The following is a 19,556-nucleotide window of genomic DNA, read 5'->3' as shown; positions in this document are numbered from 1 at the left end:
GGGGATTAGAAAAGAGCAGATTGGGTCAGGGAACAAACGCGAGGTAATACATCTTAGTTGAAATCAAGAAAAAGAAATAGACATGGGCAGGACATGTAACGAGGAGGGAAGATAATCTATGGACATTAAGGGTTACGGACTGGATCCCAAGGGAAGGGAAGCGTAGCAGTGGGCGGCAGAAAGTTAGGTGGGCGGATGAAATTAAGTTGCAGGGATGGCATGGCCACAATTAGTACATGATCGGGGTTGTTGGAGAACATGATTTTGGCTTCTAGCGCGAAGCGAAACACGGACACAGAAAGGATCAGACAGGACGAGCGCTAACTCTCAACTAAATTTTTATTGAAACGAAGAACATATATATAGGTGATTGCAAAAACCGTGCAATCACCTATACATATGCTCTTCGTTTGAATAAAAATTTAGTTGAGAGTTAGCGCTCGTCCTGTCTGCTCCTTTCTGTGTCCGTGTTTCACTTCGCGCTAGAAGCCAAAATCATGTTACCGTACCAACTTGCCCAACTGTATATCCTTTCGCATTACATTTGTTGGAGAACTATGGGAGAGGCCTTTGCCCTGCAGTGGGCGTAACCAGGCTGATGATGATGATGATGATGATGACGTATATTCGCCGGCATATTCCTGATTCTAGTCCATATTGACATGGATATCAAACGATCGGACTTCGAAACAGCTCTGTGATTGTACCCACGAAGGGTACGCTAGACCACGAGGTGAATGATGTCACGTGGCCTTGCGTAACTTTGGGAAGCCCACATGTGATTCACAAACACACTGAGATGAGTGTCAAACGTAGGGGAACCGCAAGTACTATGCGATGATGATAGGCGCTGTCCCGTGGTGATAGGCGCTGTCCCGTGACCTCACGTATATTCGCTGACCCTTGCGTGATTCCCAATCACACTGATGCGGATATAAATGATCGGGCTTCGAACAAGGTCTGCGATGGCACGTTCTCCGTGTACGTAATACCTCGTGAAAAAGAGCCACGTGACATCACGTAACTTCAGCCAGACCATATGTAATTACCAACCATGCCGACATGGATATCAAACGAACGGGGAAATCAAAAGTTATGCGATGGTGTACACGTAGTTGACGTGCAACCACGTCGGAAAGGGCGTAACGTAATCTCACGTACCTTTCGCTAGCCCATGCATGATCCCCAACCATACTGGCATGGATATCACACGATCAGGGTTCGAACAAGGTTTGCGATGGTGCGCACTTCGGGTACTTCAGACCACGTGGAAAAAAGTCACATGAAATCACGTAACTTTAGCCAGGCCATGGGTAACTGCAATAACTGCATCGATATCAAACGAACAGGGAAATCAAAAGCTATCCGCTGGTGTACACGTAGGTAGCGTCAAATCATGTGGTAAAGGGTGTCACGTGACCTCACCTATCTTTCGCCGGCCAATGCGTGATTCCCAGCTATACTGACATGGATATGAAACGATCGGGCTTCGAAGAAGGTCTGTAATGGTACTTCAGACCACGTGGAAAAGAGTCACATGACATACGTAACTTTAGCCAGGCGATGACCTATTGCCAACCATACCGACATGGATATCGAACGAATGGGGAAATCAAAAGCTATGCGATGGGGTACACCTAGTTAAGGTCAAATCACATGGTAAACGGTGTCACGTGGCCCCACGTACCTTTCGCCGGCCAGTGCGTGATTCCCAGCCATACTGACAGGGATATGAAACGATCGGGCTTCAAATAAGGTTTCCCATGGTACGCACTTCGCGTACCTCAGACCACATGAAAAATAGTCATGTGACATGCCGTAACTTTAACCAAACCATGGGTAATTGCCATCCATGCCGAGATGAATATCGAACAAACGGAGAAATGAAAAGCTATGCGATGGTGTACACGTAGCTAACGTCAAATCTCGTGGTAAAGGGTGTCACGTGACCTCAACTACCTTTTGCTAGCCCATGCACGATTGCCAACCATACAGAGATAGATATCAAACGATCGGCCTTTGAACAAGGTCTGCGATGGTACGTATTTCGTGCACTTCAGACCACGTGAACGAGAGTCACGTGACATCATGCAAGTTTAGCCAGAACATGGGTAATTACCAAACATGCCGACATGAATACCAAACGAGCGGGATTCGCAAAAGCTATGCCACGGTACTCAAGAGCCGAATGTCAAATCACGTGGGAAAGGGCGTCACGTGACCTCACGTATCCTTCGCCACCCGATGCGCGCTTTCCAACCATACTGACATGGATATCAAATGATCAGGCTTCGAACAAAGTCTGCGATTGTGTGCATTTCGCGCACTGCAGACCACGTGGATGAGAGCTACCGGACATCACGTAACTTTTCCGAGACCATGGGTAATTGTGAACCATGCCGACATGGATATCGAACGAACGGGATTCACAAAAGCTATATGGTGGCAGGCACGTAGCCAGGGGGGGGGGCCCGGGGGGGCCCGGGCCCCCCCCCCCGAAATCAAGTGGCATACCCCCCCCCCTCCCCACCCACGCCACCACTCCTCACACATTCCTAAAGCGCCGCCAGATCAATGTTGAGACTTCGCAGCTGTTCATCGGTCAGCATTATGCTGCCTTTTTCACTCCTTTTAGATGGCGGTAGTTATCGGCTTCTCTTGTAATGTGAAGGACAGTTTTCTCGTAGATTCCGCACCCGCGCGATTAACTCGAGATGCGTTCAGTTGTCACCATCTATTCAACCGTCACAAGCATAGCTGTTGCTTTTGTTAGTTCAACCTTCTTTGTTCAGGCTGATCCTGGGACCAGGAGTGGGATGCGGCTGTTACTCAGCTGGTCTGTACTCTCATGGAACGAGTTGCGGCCGGAGAAAACGCCAATTGCGTTTAACTTATCCCTTTGCTTCATTGTTTCCTTGAGTTACGGCTCGCCGCGACGCTGACAGATGCCCGGAACCATATACACGTGATATGGGTTAGATAAGGTGGGAAATAAAATAATGTGAAAGAGCGTCCATCATGAAACCCTGCAATAACCTTTAAACCTATAAGCAAGATGACTGTCGCCCGTTACCTCGTCTGTTTTTCCCTAACTGTATAGCACTTTTCGTGCAAAATTGGCAACTGGAAACAAAAATCGCGAGGAGTTGATATATTAAGCGATCTACTAAGGGAGAGAGCCAAGGCAACAACCAAACTGCAAGCAAAGGCGAATAAGAAAAAAGTTAACCGTTGTTTATGAGAACATTTATGGATCAACATCTTTTTTATTTAAAAAGGAAGTAGAGAAATCACCGCCGTAAGTGGAGAACAATTACTTGTTTTGAATGACGCTTCTACAGTTATCGGTCGAACCGCCTCACGTAGCCACTTCTCTGCTGTGCTTATGTGGGTGTTTTTCTAACCTTTCGCAGTGAGCGCAGTACGTCTAGAATCGCACAGTCCTGCGCTCTACGCGGTTGTATGGGAGTGGCGGTCGCACAGCGTTACGCAATTCGCGGAACTGTCAAAAGTGATCAATAAGGCGAAAATAACTGATATTCGAAACAATAACATGTGAAAGACTGAAGAAGCCGTAAAGCAATGAACGCAGCCTGAAATCAGTAAAAAAGAAACCTAGCATAGGACAAACCATGATGTATGCACTAAAAGATAAGAAGGATAATATCATCAGCAATCTCGAAGATATAGTAAAAGCAGCAGAAAAATTCTAAGCTGACTTGTATACAGTACCCAGAGGAGCCATGATAGTTCACTTAGAAACAGTAATGAACAGGATACAGAAACCCTCCTATAACTAGCGATGAGGTCAGATGGGCCCTGCAAGGCATGAAACGATGAAGAGCGGGAGGATAAGGTGGGATGACCGTCGATTTAATCAAAAATGGAGGAGACATATATAATGCTTGGAAAACTGGCGGCTCTTTATACGAAGTGTCTATCGACTGCAAGGGTCCCAGAAAACTGGACGAATGCAGACATTATACTAATCCACACAAAAAAGGAGACGTTAAAGAATTGAACAATTATGGGACCATTAGCTTGCTCTTAGTATTATAAAAAATATTTACCAAAATATTCTTCAATAGAATAAGTTTAACACAGGATTTTGCCAACCAAGGGAACAAGCTGGCTTCAGGAAGAGATACTGTAGAATGGATCACATCCATGTCATCAACCAGGTTATCGCGAAATCTGCAGAGTACAATAAGCCTCTCTATGTGGCTTATATAGATTACGAAAAGGCATTTGATTCAGTAGAGATACCAGCAATCGTAGATGCACTACGTAATCAAGAAGTACAGAACGTTTACGTAAAAAGCTAGGAAAATATTGCTACATGCGTGAGGTATTTGTTTGAACGAGGCGCGTAGGCGCCATCACTCCAGAAAAGAGGAGGAAGAACGAACTGGGCTCGCGCTGTGAATCTAACCGGTCAGCGCTGCAACCGTTATTGTAAATATAATCTATAAATAGTTTCTCGTCTTACTGACTCGTCTTTCGCGTTAGAATATTTACGAGGTTCTACAGCTACCTTAATTCTACACAAGAAACGCAGGGAGATACCTATAGAGAAAGGGGTCAGACAGGGAGGCACAATTTCTCCAAAGCTATATTCTGCGTGCTTAGAAAAATTCAAGCTATTAAACTGGGAAGGCTTAGGAGTAAAGATCGACGGCAAATACCTCAGCAACCTTCGGTTTGCCGATGACATTGTTCTATTCAACAACAATGCAGACGGGTTACAACAAATGATTGGAGACCTTAACAGAGAGAGTGTAAGAGTGGGGTTGAATATTGTTATGCAGAAGAAGATAATGATAAATAGCCGGGCAAAGGAAAAAGAGGTCAGGATGGCCAGTCGGCCACTAGAGACTGTGAACGAGTACGTTTACCTAGGTCAATTAATCAGAGGGAACCCTGATCATGAGAAGGAAATTCACAGAAGAATAAAAATAGGTTGGATCGCATACGGCAGACATTGCGAGCTCCTGACTGGAAGCTTACCATTATTATTGAAAAGTAAAGTGTGCAATCAGTGCATTTTGCCAGTGCAATATGTCCAGTGCCAATGCATTTTCCAGTGCATTTTGCCAGTGCATATGGGGCAGAGACTTGAGAGCAAGTTAAGGACCACGCAAAGAGCGATCGAACGAAGATTGCTAGGCATAACGTTAAGAGAGAAAGAGAGTGGTTTGGATCAAAGAGCGAACGGGCATAGGCGATATTCTAATTGACATCAAGAGGAAAAAATGTAGCTGGGTAGGTCATGTAATGCGCCGGTTAGATAACCGTTTGACCATTAGGGTTATAGAATGGGTACCAAGCGAAGGGAAACGCAATCGAGGACGACAAAACACTAAGTGGAGCGATGAAATTAGGAAATTCGCGGGCGCTAGTTGGAATCGGTTGGCGCAGGACAAGGGTAATTGGAGATCGCAGGGAGAGGCTTTCGTCATGCAGTGGACATAAAACAGGCTGATGATGATGATGATGATGATGATGATGGAGGGCCCCCCCCGAAAAAAAAATCCTGGGTACGTGCCTGTACGGTGGTACCTAACCTCTTGCAAATATTGGTTCAACCGGCAATTCGGTTTGACGGATACCGGGAATCCGGTCTCGAAAACCAGTTATGCGGTTATCCGGCTTTCAAGACACCGATAATCAGGACAACCAGTTTGATTAATTGGCTAGCCGGATATTATAATATTCGGACATGAATATTTGGGGTCACTAGAGGTTTTTAGTCAAATTCTCAGTTCTATTTCATATATCCCCGTGCCATATGCGCAGCTGATTCTTTCAGCTTCCATATGTTTGCGTTGTTTATCAGAGAGCTCAAAAATTTGCCAGTGGCTTTCCTTGTGCTTTGTTTTGTGCATTATGTTTCCCTTGAAATTGAAGAAAGGATAACTACATTTTTTTTCTATAATTTTCGATAGCGCAAACTAACCTAAACACGAACGAAGGACATACTACAATGCAGGTCTTGTTTTATTCGCTCGTGTTTTGCCAGAAGTAAGGGATTATTAACGAGAAGGCCGATCGCAATTCTTGTCAGATTATTTTTTCAGAGATGACCTCTTCGTCGTTAGGCAGCCATTAGTTAGCCATGAGCTAAAAATCTCCGAACATTCGTGCCTGGCAAGGTCGTAGGATGTAAAAACTGCATCTGCAAAACAGAAATCTCGAACTCTATTTCCGTTGTTTCTGGGTAACCATTGAGCCTCAAAGCTTCCCTTCAATTTATCGTCGACCTGCTCTTGCAACGCCGTGCAGATGTCTGACAATACTTGTGGCAGCAGTGACATGTTGTAATGGGTAATTGTTCAGTAATGCACGTCAAAGTAACCACGTCAGTATGCTGCGACTCTAGTCATGTAAAATGACCATATATCTGATCAGTAACGTTAACGCAGTGCGAACGCGCTGAAAGGCTTACAGCCCTATGGTCATATACTTATTATTTCGTAAGCATTCTTTGGCTAGTACCCCAGTCCCGTCACGCGAAAAGCCTAATGCCATGTATTTGTACAAAAATGAGTAATTTGTGAAGACATTGAATCGTTAGAATAGTGTAAATGTAGATGATTTGTAGCTTTAAAAGCGCTAAGGAACAATTTTTGATACATAGGGATCCTTAGAAAATGCATGGGGAAGCTTATAGCAGGGGTCAGCCAAATTGGGATTCGTGGGTGGGTCAACGTGAAATTTCGAGGTTGGACAAATTGAAATTTGGGATTGTTCAACTTAAGGTTGAGGGTGCGGCAAAATGAAATTTGAACGCGGGCCAGCTGAAATTTGCGGCTGGGCCAAGTGATATGTTGGGGAAGGCCACGTTAATATTAGGCTTGTTCCAATTTATATAAGGAGGTGGCCCAATATAAGTTTGGAGGTGGGTCAACTTGTACTTGGCGATGCGAACAAATTGAAAAATGGGGGTGGGTAAACTGAAACTTGGGGCTATGCGAGCGCATACTCCGACAGCTCCCGTGGACTTTTTGCATTCTTTTAACGTATGCGAGCACCTTAGGCACAAGGCTCCGGCTGCATAGTCGCGATGCTTGTATCTGAATCCTTTATGAAACGCCGGGCTTTATAGTTGCCAGAACTAGGACTCCTTCGGAGCAGAGGCCTTTTATTAAGCATGGTAGGCCTGATGAAAAGGTGCTCCGAAGTGCCAGCGATGTCTAACGCTAGCTGTTGTCCGCTGCAGTCAGTAGAATGGCTCTCCTGCACGCGTCGTCGTCCGTACGCAGGGAAGAGCGTCTGTACGCAGGAAATTCAAATTCCTGTTTGAAGATATTGCTGATATGCTTAAAATACCATTATTTCAAGCGCAAGCAAAGCTGTATGGGTAATTGTGATATTTTCAGAAAATACGAAGTGCTGAAACATCTTTTTCAGCTTCTATGCAAAAACCTTGCAGCTTTAAAGGCTTTGAACAAGTGCGAAGTTATTTTTGAGTTTTTGACTTTGAACTACTCAGATATTTTTCGTAGATTTCCTGCCGCCAACTTTCGTTATATCAAATAAATAAGGATCAACGTTCAGAATCCCATGAGATAGCTATGAGAGACACCTCAGCGGGGCATTGCCGAGTACCCCGAGTGTCGTTAGCATCGGCGTCAACCTAAGCACACGAGCGTTTTATATTCTGACCCATTCAAGACGCGACCGCTATGGAAGACAAATGAACCCACTACCTCATAACCAGTAACACGGCCCTAACCACTGAACCATCACGGCGGGTAAGAACCCCGGTTGGAGCTAGGATGTTCCACTTGGGGCTGAATTTACAACTCCAGTTGTTATTAAGCCTTGCTGTCGTCCCCTTCTTTTAAAGCGTAGTAATATATCCTTATATTTGTTTACGCCGTAGCTCGCAATATTTCAGGAACAAACGAACTTACCTTTCCTCCCGAGTTATGCGGTGCAGCCGTCCCTTCCTTGCACAGAAATTTGCACGCTTCCAATCGAGCTGTAATTATTGAGCGTGATGGTAAACAACCATTTCGTTAAAATAGAAAATGCATCAGCCGTGGCACCTTCCACTTCCAGATCCAGTGACCGAGCATGATGCAATATATACGCGACAAGTAGCTCCGAAAGCGCCGGTGCAGAAATATTGACGTCGCAATCTGCAAAGGGTTCATTCGCAGCTTGGTGCTTTGATCTCTCCGACAGTTTGTGATCCTAATGACGCGATGTAATCACAGTCCCAAATGATGTCCGCCCTTGATTACTAGGGCATCATATTGTTACGAAGAGTTGCGAAGAAATTGTTTTATTTACAGGCGATGGATGGGGATCGCAGCGTGATAGTAGCGCAGCGCGGCCTCTCCAACTCTTCCTCCTCTTCGTCTTCCCTTCATTTCTCTTGTCCGTGCCTTTCGTATCTGTTACATTTCCCCGCAAGCAGGCGAAGCCCGTGGGGCGAGTCAGGATGCACAAGCAGGGCAGAAAGGCTTCAGGCGAGCAATGTGAGTCAGCTGAGTTCTGCTTGATCGCCGACCGTTGCACAGTAGGCGAGCTATGACGTAAGTGAGTTCGCTCAGGCGGTCCACAACTACAAATGGGCCTGAATATTGTGACAAGAAGTTTTGGCACAATCCACGCTTACGTTGCGGTGTCCAAAGAAGGACCAAGTCACTTTTTTCCAACGATACTTGTGCGTGACGGTCGTCGTATCGCTCTTTCGAACGACTTTGCGAGGCCAGAGTACGAAGACGAGCTATTCGAAGCGCTTCTTCGGCGAGACACAAAATCTTCGATACAGAATCTTCACTGTGCAGAACGAAAGGTAAGAAAGTGTCCAGAGGGCTTCGCGGTAACTTGGCATAGAGGAGATAAAATGGGCTATAGTTCGTGGTTTCGTGTTTCGCCGTGTTGTATGCGTAAGTGATGAAGGGCAGCACGTCGTCCCAGTTCTTATCATTGGAGGAGACGTACTTGGCAGGCATGTTGATCAGCGTTCTGTTCGTCCTTTCAACGAGGCCATTGGTCTGTGGACGATGCGGCGTGGAATGACGGAACTGGGAAGTGCACAAATGAAGTAACTCTTCAATGGCATCGGCCGTGAACTGGCGACCACGGTCGCTGATGATGACACGTGGTGGGCCATGACGAAGGACCACGGAACGCAACAGGAAGACCGCCACGCAAGCGGCGGTGGAAGACGGTATGGCTGCAGTTTCTGCATACCGTGTAAGATCGTCTACGCAGACAATTATCCAACGGTTCTTGTTGTTAGATAACGGGAATGGACCCAAAAAGTCAATGCCCACTTGCTCGAATGGCGTGTTGGGCGGTGTCAATGGCCGATGGGGACCCGGGGCTGCGGTGGTCGGTCGCTTGTGACGTTGACGTTTCACAACTAGCGACAGAGCGCTTGGTTGTTTCGTACATCTTGGGCCAGTAAAAGCGCTCCTGCGTGCGGTGTAGCGTTCGTACGAAACCGAAATGGCCGGATGTCACATCGTCATGCATGGCGCGTAGAACGTCGGAGCGAAGGCTCTCCGGCACAACAAGCAGGAAACGCGCTCCATGCCCGGAATAATTAGTTTTGTAGAGTAATGTATCACGGACGGTAAAGCGACCGCTGCCTTGAGAAGTACGGGCGGTGACAAAAAGCGGATCGAGGGTAACATCACTCCGTTGTTCTCGCTGAAAGTCTGCCGTGTCAGGGAACGTAGAAGTAACAGCAGCGAGACAGTCGTCAAAATTCTCAGCATCGCAGTCGGTAGCCGCAAGAGGATTCCGAGAGAGGCAGTCTGCGTCAGCGTGACGACGGCCACTCTTGTACGACACCACAAAGTCGTATTCCTGGAGGCGCAGCGCCCAACGTGCGAGGCGACCAGAGGGATCACGCAAACCGACCAGCCAGCATAAAGAATGATGGTCGGTGATAATCTTGAATGGTCTACCGTAAAGATAACACCGAAACTTCTGTATGGCGAAAACAGCTGCCAGGCATTCCTGTTCCGTAACCGTATGATTCCGTTCAGATTTGCTCAGGCAACGGCTGGCATATGCGACTACATGTTCTGCGCCCCTGTGACGTTGTACAAACACCGCTCCTATCCCAATTCCACTAGCATCAGTATGAACTTCAGTTAGGCAAGACGGATCGAAGTGACGCAAGAGCGGTGCTGACGTTAGTATAAACTTCAGTTGAGAAAATGATGCGTCACACTGTGGTGTCCAATTGAAGGATGCATTTTGTCGCAAAATACTTGTCAACGGGTAAACGATGTCGGCAAACCTGGGAACAAAACGACGAAAATATGAACATAGGCTAATGAATGAGCGAAGTTCTCGTGCTGATTGTGGTGGCTTGAAGGAGCTCACCGCTTCAATCTTACGACGATCGGGTCTGACGCCATCCTTGTCAACTACGTGTCCCAGGACCAGTGTTTGACGTTCACCAAAGCGACATTTCTTTGAGTTTAGAACCGGTCCAGCTTTCTCGATGCAGTCGAGAACAAAGCTGAGGCGTTCATTATGTACTTCAAACGTGCGGCCAAATATTACAACATCATCGAGGTAACACAAGCATATCTAGCACTTCAGACCACGTAGTACTGTGTCCATGAATCTTTCGAAGGTGGCAGGAGCATTGCAAGGGCCAAAAGGCATAACATTAAATTCGAATAGGCCATATGGAGTCACGAAAGCGGTCTTTTCCTTGTCGGCAGGGTCCATAGGTATTTGCCAATACCCCGATCGCAAATCAAGGGTTGAGAAGTAAGAAGCAGCGTGTAAGCAATCAATGACGTCATCTCTTCGTGGTAGGGGATAGACATCCTTCTTCGTCACTGCGTTTAGATGTCTGTAATCCACGCAGAATCTCCAGGAGCCATCTTTTTTTCGGACCAGGATTACTGGGGCTGCCCATGGACTAGACGACTCTTGAACGACGCCTTTGTCCATCATCTCCTTGACTTGTTGTGCAATAACGTTTCGCTCGGAGGATGACACTCGGTACGGCTTCTGGCGGATGGGGTGTGCGGAGCCGGTATCTATTCTGTGACGAGCGTGGGACGACGGCAAATGAAGGGGTGCATCTCCATGCGTGAAATCGAATGCAGCCTCATGCCTGGCAAGGACATGTACCAGTGCTTGCCGTTCCGACGTACCGAGAGCCTTGCTGATCATGCCAAGCATTATCTCTTCAAAATGACTAGTATCGCAAGAAGAGCAAGCTATAGAGACGTCCGTAGTTAGGGCCGCTATTGAGCTGCATGCGGCTTTATCGAAGAGAGCGATTTTCATAGTGTGAGGAAGGACAAACGGCGTGGCGGAACAGTTCAGCGCCCACAATGTGGCGATTCCTTTCGTCATGCACATGACAGAGCAGGGCACAAGTATATCTTTTTTAGCACAGTTTATGCGGAGAGGCCTAACTACAAGGTCAACACAATCAGCGTCAACAGTAGTTGCAGAAACACGAATGGGCGTCAGGCACCACGATGGTGCAATCACTTCATCAAGAACACTGAGTGTGTCTGTGTCCCTGTGTTCGCCACGCGAGCTTTGTTCGGAATCTGCTGATATAATTAACTTATTCAATGGTATTTCGCCACAACCACAGTCCACGGAAGCGCCGCACTGTTCAAGAAAATCAATACCAAGAATAACATCGTGCGAACAACGAGCAAGAACAAGGAATTCCGACACAAAAACTTTCCCAGCCAACAAAACACTCACAGCACAAACACCAAGGGGATGAAGCCACTCGCCGCCCACTCCACGAAAAGTAATACCGTCGTTCCAAGAAAACATAACTTTGTGGCCTAGACGGTTCTTGAAAGCGAGGCTCATCACAGACACAGTCGCCCCAGTATCAACTAACGCCATGGTCGGTATTCCGTCAATCGAGACATTCACTTTGTTTTTGAGCATCACAACAGGCAGAGGAATTTCTGGCAAAGACAGTCCGGCGACCTTACCTCCATTGGCCGCGGATGCTAGTTTCCCGGCGGCGGTGACGAAGAACGGCGCCGAGGGGACGGAGAGCGACGGGGACGATTATTTGGCGGCGTCAAACTCCGCTCAGAAGTTGGCGAATCGCTGCGTCTGGTCTCGTGTGTGAAGTGGACCATTGGAAGGGAATCGGTCGTCCGCAAGTCATATGAAGTACGGGTTCTGGGTGGCGAGAACATCGGTGGTGTCCTTCGTGATTGACGGCATTGGCGACAATACCGTGCTATATGGCCTGTGGAACCGCAGTTGTAGCACACGGGAGGGTCGCGGTTCACAGCATCTTCCTCTAAACGGATGCTAGGCTGCTGCGGGTGGCGAGAATGTTCGTTGTCAGGTGGATAACGTGTCTCTGCGCCTCGCTGAAATCCGTTATATCGTTCACAAGTCAGGTCGTGGTAGTAGGGTCGGTTCTCTTCTTGTCGCCGCCTGACAGAAGTCACAGGACCTCGGGGGTAAAAACGCGGCTGCTCTCGTTGTGGCCGAGCGTCATAAGTAGCGCCTCTGTCGTAGAGACGTGGCTGCTGTCGGGACGCGAGTTCATAATCGTCGGTGCCCCTCGCCGCAGGATACGGGGCGATGGATGCCACGTTTGACTCGAAATCTAGTGGTAGGCGGAAGCTGTAAGTGCCTGCGTGTGTCGCTTGTGCGTGCAGGCTGAGCTCTTCCCGAACTATTTGTCTGATCGTTGATGCAAGATCGAGGGGCTGGTTGCTGTCCACGCTTGCAACTGTTGCCACATTGGCTAGCCTGCCAAACTTCGGCGTGATGCGCCTCGTTTTCAGCTGCTCGAAAGTACGACAGTGCCGAATGATGTCAGTGACGGAAGTCAGGTTGTCCTTTGCGATGAGGCAATTATAGACGTCTTCGGCAATTCCTTTCAGGATGTGCCCGACTTTATCTTCCTCAGACATTCCAGAGTCCACCATCCTACACAGTTTTATTACCGCCTCAATATAGGTCGTGCAGGTTTCGCCTGGCACTTGTGCACATTGCAGTAGCGTCTGTTCCGCCCTTTTCTTTTTCGTCGCGGAGTAGCCGAATCTCTCTTTGATTTCGGAAACAATTATTCCCCATGTTGTGAACGTTTCCTCGTTATTGTCGAACCACAGCAACGCAGTATCCGTTAGGAAGAACACGACGTTCGAAAGCTGAGAAGCGCTGTTCCACTTGTTGGCGGCACTCACCCGGTGATAATGGATGAGCCATTCCTCGACGTCTTCGTTCGATCTTCCGGCGAAGGGACGCGCATCTCTCAGTTGCAGAACGGAACTTGTCGGCGTAGCTGTTGGAATGGGCCGTTGTTCGTCTGCGTCGTGGGACATATTCAACTCCGGTAGATACGGTGGGAGTCCAGCAATGCGACGGCTCCGTCGAAGAAGTTCTGGTTCAGCCTCTGTCTTCGGTTGTCGATTACCCCGCACCTTCCACCACAACTGTTACGAAGGGTTGCGAAGAAATGGTTTTATTTACAGGCGATGGATGGTGATCGCAGCGTCATAGTAGCGCAGCGCGGCCTCTCCAACTCTTCGTCCTCTTCGTCTTCCCTTCATTTCTCTTGTCCGTGCCTTTCGTATCTGTTAAAATATTATTGCATCTTTGGTAAACTTATCGTAGTCGACAACATGGGTGAAATAGAGCTTGAAGAACTGTTCCTAAAGGTGTCCTTCATCCACAAGCAGTGTGTGCTGCTACGTTAGGCCCCCATGATTTATAGTTCAGAGCGAAGAAATAAATTTGTGTGTGGATCTTTTCTGAAGCAGAAATACCGCCACTCTTTGGTGCGGGCTCCGCTTATTCGCCATCGGATATCAGCTTCCGCTAGCAATGGCGCTGGTCTTTTGGTCGTAGAACCTTCAACATATTTTAGCAACTTGCAAACACGCAATAACAGAGACCCGTATCTCCTCATTGCACAAACTGAAGGCTACAGATGAGTTTTTCACTCTGCGTGCTTCATTTATTGCGCGCCGTCTGCCAGTTTCTGAAGCTTAAATACCGCCAGTCTTTGGTGCGGGCTCTGCTTATTCGCCATCATATATGAGCTTCCGCTAGACGACATGCGCCGCTGAGAGCCGTTGCACTGAGCAAAGCGCCACTTTTGCTTCATGATGCGTAGAAGTGGTGAACTATGCTCAAGACGGACCGGTCAGGACACCCACACCTTTTCTTCTAGCCACCATAGTGGCATGCTGGATTGCTTCATCACTAGTGATGGGCAGATTACGGAGCTGGGGGTGTCAACATACTGAAAGATCATCGGACGGCACCACAGCAATATGTGGCATTTGTAATGAGTAGTTTCGCGCTAATATGTCAACCTCATGTGTCGCATTTCACTTTCGGAATGAACATGGACTTCTAAAAAAGCCAGCAAACCGCAACTCGTAAGTAGAATGTTCTATTCGAATTCCTGTTGAAATGTGTCGTTTCGAGGAATTACTTGCTTTTCACACCAGGCCTTGTAGAAATATAAATGTTCCCTTACTCATTCACGTAATTCAATCCATGGCCATCAAAATTATTATTAAAGAACTTTGTCGCACTTGCGAAGACTGAGTCTACCCAGCTCATCAGATATACCAGAAATTGTTTTGCGCGCCTGATTCTCTTGAACGTATCATGGCCATTATTCGACACGAGCGTCACCATCACCCCTTCATAGGATGCGAAGTTTAGATACTCGAGTTAATCTTAAACATTTGTCATTTTCAAGCAAATTAATGGCAAGAAAACATTTCGAAACAACGTTGTTCTCTAGATAATATATCTTTAGAAGGACGTACGTCAAAGCAGTTTTCTTGCCATGAATTTGTTTCTGAATGAGAAATGTTTCAGATACCTGCTCTAACTTCTATCTTTGTTGCGCGAAATAGATTCTATAGTTTCCATATTTTTTCGCGCTTGCTATTAGACTCGGGACACAGTTAAGCTATAAAAATTAAATTTCACCTCAAGTATTCCCCCAAATGCCTCCAAACTGCCTCATTTTGATGGTCGCCTTAGAAACTCAGTTTGTTGATACTCACACATGATTACCAAACTTTAATTAGAGTTAGACTTAGCAGACCTATTATTTAGTCAAAAATTATTGAATGAAATTCTTTGGACCCTTTTTTGTTATATTACTGTCCGAATCATTGGCATGGGGACCACTTCACCGATTTATATTTACTTTTTTCAGGCTGCCACCAACTTCGGATTTCAGCGATATTGATGACGTTTTTGTGATGATTCGGCTGATGGTAACGAAGCTATCAGTCGTACAACTGATACTGGGCCGGACGTGGCGCCTCAGGCACGAAAACGACGGAAGATGTGCATTGAAAGACAGGAGGAGATTGACCAGGCGCTAGCAAAAATGCTCGCTGTTAACCAGTTGTTTTTGGCATTCACAGCCACTGCCGGATTTAGGCATTTTATGGGTGTACTGGAGCGACGTTATAGGCCACTCTCAGTTGCTAAGCTGAAAAATTGAATAAAACTTCTGCATAATCAGTTGAGAGACAAGATAGTGTCTCAAATCGACGGAGCCCTAACTGTTGCCCTCACCTCAGACTGTGGGAAGTCGAGGGCGCAGGTTTTATGTATTACAGTGACTGCGCACACTCCGAACAGTGAGAGGAAATCGCAAGCATTCATTTTAGCAACGGAGGAGATGCAAGAGCGCCACACCGGAGAAAACATCATGCTGCGAATGCAAGAAGTAATTTCGGCATGGAAGTTGGACGGCAAGGTAACGGCTGTTGTCACTGATAATGCATCTAATGACAGTAATGATGTGAATGCGCTGCAAGGTATATTGGAGCCAAATGACGTTACCTGTTCAACGCAGAGTCTCCACCTGAGCATCAAAAAAGCTCTGTCTAAGACGGAGATTGATGGCCTCTGCCAGAAGAGCGGAAGATTTGTTGCTCACTTTAGACATTAGGCCATCGCCAGCGACGAGTTGAGTAGGCGGCAGGAGCTACTCAGCTTACCCACAGAGCACCTCATGCAAAGCTGTCCAACAAGATCGAGGTCGATTTACCCGATGCTTAAAAAACAACAAAGCTATACAAAGTGTTCTAGTGTTCTTTGTATAGCAGAACTGCTATACAAAGTGTTCTTGCTGACCGAAGAATTGTCACAGCAAAAAAAAAAGCGCAGAACCTAGAGATCAGTCAGCAAGAATGGAATGTAATCAGTGAACTTGGTGAGGTCCCCGAGCCTCTTAATCTTGCATCTACCATTCTCGACAGGCAGTGACACGGTGTCCCCTGTCTCCATGGTTCGGCCAGTGGCGAAAGCAGTAGTGGAGAAACTAGAGCTTCAGAGCACGGGTGTCTTCCAAGTCGAGAATTTCAAAGAAGTAGTTCGGATGGAGATATCTCGGCGATTTTCCTTGGACTGGGACGCCCAGCAGAGGTCGGTGTCTGCACGCCAGAGAGCTTCTTTTCTCGATCCAAGGTACGAATGCCTCCAGTATGAGGAGCCAGATGCCAGAGAGGCAATCCGTAGCAATTTCAGAGAAATGTTAAATCTCTTGTCGCCTTCCGCTGATGAACGCGGGATGGGTACTACCCAGACCGAAGCAACCGCACTCGGCATACTGTTTAATGAACAGCCGCACGTCAGTGACCCGTCTACTCAATTTGACGCATGCCTCTCCGAGCCTCAGCTGGGGCACAACATGGACGCACTTAAATGTTGGAAGGACAATGAGCCCAAATTTCCCCTAGTGGCGGAACTTGCCAAAAAATACATGTGCATCTCAGCCACATCCGCAGGCTCAGAGTTCAACTGCCGGAAATATAATCACTGCCAAAAGAAGCTGCCTTCTACCGGAAAACGTGAGCTTCCTTGTGTTCTTGCACCAAAATACAGCGCACATGGATATTGTCAAGTGGTAGTGATGGTTGAGAGGGCAGCAAAACAGTGATTAACGAAACGAGCATTTTATTGGGATAACTTGTGCCCTCAAAAACAGGCTACACTCAAAGAAGAATGGTATCGGCGAACACGATTGGCAGTCGTCGAAAATTTGATGGGCCAGTCAAGCGCGTCGGCTTTTAAACATCTGTCGTCGATTGTTCCAGAGCAATCGCGGGGACCGCGTGCCTTCCACAAAGTTCGACATTATTCGCGCCGCGCACACAACCAATCAGATAACACAAGTTGCGGTGAGAGACATTGGACGGAACCATCGACAACATTCCAGAAACTTCTTTTACATGCAGGCGCGTCTTGCGCTGTGCGATAACATGTGTTAGGCGTTGAGAAGTGGTCGCCCGATAAAGTTAAAGAAGTACACGTCTCATTACCCCCCTCTTAAAAGAAAGAATCATCCCGATGCTACAAATATAAAAGAGCGAAACACAAAAGGACACTTTTTAAAGTAAAGTAACAAAACAACGAACAGAAACAAAGCCCAAAGGTCGGTTACGCAAAGTCCCGAAGTTCATTAACGCTGGTAGCACGGCTTGAGTCGCACAACGTGGACTATTTCAGGTCGTGAGTGGCGCCGCTGTGATGGCGAAATGCCGTATGGCACGACCTCATAGTCCAGGCGCCTATACGTCGGATGATCTTGTACGGTCCGAAATAGCCACGAAAAAGCTTCTGGCTCAGTCGTCGTCGGCGTATAGGTGTCCAAACCCAAACACGGTCACCGGGCAGGTACTCGACGAAGCGTCGCCGAAGGTTGTAGTTTCAGCTGTCGGTACGCTGCTGGCACTTGATCCGTAGGCCGGCGAGTTGTCGGGCTTCTTCGTTGCGCTGGAGAAAGGTCGCGACGTCAAGATTCTCTTCGTCGGTGATGTGCGGCAGCATGGCGTCGAGCGTCGTCGTCGGGTTCCTGCAATAAGCCAGCTTAAACGGCGTGATCTGTGTTGTTTCTTGCACCGCCGTGTTGTAAGCAAAGGTTACGTACGCCAGGAGCGCGTCACACGTCTTGTGCTTGACGTCGACGTAAATTGCTAGCATATCGGTGAGGGCATTGTTTCAGGCGCTCTGTGAGACCATTCGTCTGCGGGTGGTAGGACGTTGTCCTCCTGTGGCTTGTATGGCTGTACTGCAGAATGGCTTGTGTGAGCTCTGCTGTAAACGCTGGTCCTCTGTCAGTGATGAGGATTTCTGGGGCACCATGTCGCAGCAGAATGTTCTCGACGAAAAATGTCTTCACTTCGGCTGTGCTGCCTTTTGGTAGGGCTTTAGTTTCAGCGAAGTGGGTGAAATAGTCTGTCGCTACGACGATCCACTTATTCCCGGATGTTGACGTCGGAAACGGCCCCAACAAATCCATCCCGATTTGCTGGAATGGTCGGCGAGGAGGTTCGTTCGGCTGTTGTAATCCTGCTGGCTTTGTCGGTGGTGTCTTGCCTCACTGACACTCTCGGCATGTCTTGACGGAATGGGCGACGTCGGCGGTCAGACGCGGCCAGTAATACCTTTCCTGTATCCTCGACAGCGTCCGCGAGAATCCGAGGTGCCCAGCGGTTTGATCGTCCTGTAGGGCGTGCAGTATTTCAAGACGCAGCGCTGACGGTACAACGAGAAGGTAGCTGGCGCGGACTGGTGAGAAGTTCTTCTTCACGAGCAGGGTGTTTTGTAACGTGAACGAAGACAGCCCGCGCTTAAATGCCCTAGGGAGAACGTCGGTGTTCCCTTTCAAATACCCGACGAGGCCTTTTACTCCCGGTCTGCTCGTTGCTGTTCAGTTAAGTCGGCCGTGCTTATTATTCGAAGGAAGGCGCCGCCATCGTCGTCGTCTTGCGGCGTGGGATTGATGGTGGCGTGTGGTAGGCAGTCGGCGTCAGAGTGTTTCCTTCCGGACCTGTATATTACTGTGACGTCATATTCTTGCAGTCTGAGGCTCCACCTCGCTAGACGTCCTGAAGGGTCCTTTAAGTTAGCCAGCCAACACAACGCGTGATCGTCGGTGACGACATTGAATGGTAGGTAAGGGCGGAATTTTGCTGTAGCACAAATGATGGCGAGGCATTCCTTTTCAATCGTAGAATAATTGCCTTCCGCTTTTGACAGCTACCGGCTAGCATACGATATCACCCGTTCATGTCAGTCTCTTCTGGACTAGGACGGCACCGAGGCCTAGGCTACTGGCGTCAGTGGGGATTTCGGTATCGCCGTATTCGTCGAAATGTGCAAGTACCGGCGGTGACTGCATGCGTCGTTTTAGTTCTTGAAATGCGTCGGCCTGCGGCGTTTGCCATTTGAACTCGACATCAGATTTGGTTAGATGAGTTAGCGGCTCAGCGATGCGTGAAAAGTCCTTGACAAAGCGCCTGTAGTAGGCACACATGCCAAGGGATCCACGCACTGCCTTCTTGTCGATGGGCTGCGCGAACTTTCCGATGGCAGCTGTTTTCTGCTGGTCCGGGCGTACTCCGGATTCGTTGGTGACGTGGCCTAGGAACAGAAGCTCATCGTAAGTGAAGCGGCACTTTTCTGGCTTCAGAGTGCGCCCTGATGATTCTATGGCTCGAGTACTGCCGCAAACCGCCCAAGGTAATCGTCAAATTTCCGGTGAAGACGACGACGTCATCCAAGTAAACAACACAGGTCTGCCACAT

The 19,556-nt window shown here is 47.9% G+C and overlaps 2 protein-coding genes across 2 annotated transcripts in view; both read right to left on the bottom strand.

The window, feature by feature from the left end:
• Positions 1-19,556, bottom strand: part of LOC135908314 (uncharacterized) — a 494,518-nt gene that overhangs the window by 427,699 nt on the left and 47,263 nt on the right. The gene's annotated exons all lie outside the window — the stretch shown is intronic.
• The window catches only part of LOC135908315 (uncharacterized), a 259,955-nt gene that overhangs the window by 196,730 nt on the left and 43,669 nt on the right, over positions 1-19,556 (bottom strand). The window contains exon 3 of the mRNA XM_070541266.1: positions 7,917-7,984. The gene's annotated coding sequence lies outside the window, so the exon portion shown is untranslated. The remainder of the gene's footprint in view (positions 1-7,916; positions 7,985-19,556) is intronic.

Source organism: Dermacentor albipictus, chromosome 6 (genome assembly GCF_038994185.2).
Source record: "Dermacentor albipictus isolate Rhodes 1998 colony chromosome 6, USDA_Dalb.pri_finalv2, whole genome shotgun sequence".
In the NCBI taxonomy this organism is placed as follows: domain Eukaryota; kingdom Metazoa; phylum Arthropoda; class Arachnida; order Ixodida; family Ixodidae; genus Dermacentor; species Dermacentor albipictus.
Note: the sequence above shows the minus strand (reverse complement) of the source record. Positions and strands in the feature narration are given on the sequence as shown.